Source organism: Apium graveolens, chromosome 9 (genome assembly GCF_009905375.1).
Source record: "Apium graveolens cultivar Ventura chromosome 9, ASM990537v1, whole genome shotgun sequence".
NCBI classification, from domain to species: Eukaryota; Viridiplantae; Streptophyta; class Magnoliopsida; order Apiales; family Apiaceae; genus Apium; species Apium graveolens.
The window spans coordinates 167,127,516-167,128,162 of record NC_133655.1 but is presented as its reverse complement, the minus strand read 5'-3'; the positions used below and the strand labels follow the sequence as shown (position 1 = coordinate 167,128,162).

The 647-nt window shown below is 43.6% G+C and overlaps 1 non-coding gene across 1 annotated transcript; it reads right to left on the bottom strand.

Moving 5' to 3' along the window:
* Nucleotides 1–318: 318 nt before the first annotated feature.
* LOC141688453 (small nucleolar RNA R71) lies at nt 319–426 on the bottom strand. Its single transcript, XR_012561895.1, has one exon. It is a non-coding gene; the product is annotated as a small nucleolar RNA R71 (small nucleolar RNA).
* Nucleotides 427–647: the final 221 nt, after the last annotated feature.

Sequence of the window (647 nt, the reverse complement as noted above, 5' to 3'; positions counted from 1 at the left end):
TATGGCTCTGATGGACTATTCTCAGCCTAAGATCAATGAGATCAATTCGAGCACGATTCAGATGATACAGAACTCGGTTCAGTTTGGGGTTTCTCCTACAGAAGACCCCAACATGCACATCAGCGATTTCATCGAGATCTGTAACACTTTCAAGTTCAATGGGGTGACTGAAGATGCTATCAAGCTGCGACTCTTCCCATTCTCTCTGAGGGATAAAGCAAAGTGTTGTTATATTCTCTACCACCAGGGTCTATCACCACATGGGAGGATCTTGCTCAAAAGTTTCTTACTAAATTCTTTCTGATGGCAAAGACTGCTGCAATCAGGAATGCTCTTACTCAGTTTGCTCAGCAAACTGGAGAAATCTCTGTGTGAGGCTTGGGATCGATATAAGGAGATGCTAAGGAAGTGCCCACACCATGGCATGCTTGATTGGATGATTATAAACTATTTCTACAATGGTTTAGGTGCTCAGTCTAGACCCATGCTCGATGCAGCATCAGGAGAAGCCTTATGGGCAAAAATCTACAATAAAGCTTATGAATTGATCGAACTGATGGCTGCTAATAAATACCAGAATCCTTCTCAGAGGCTGACTCAGGGCACGGTAGCAGGAATTCTGGAGTTGGATACAGCAACTGCTATAG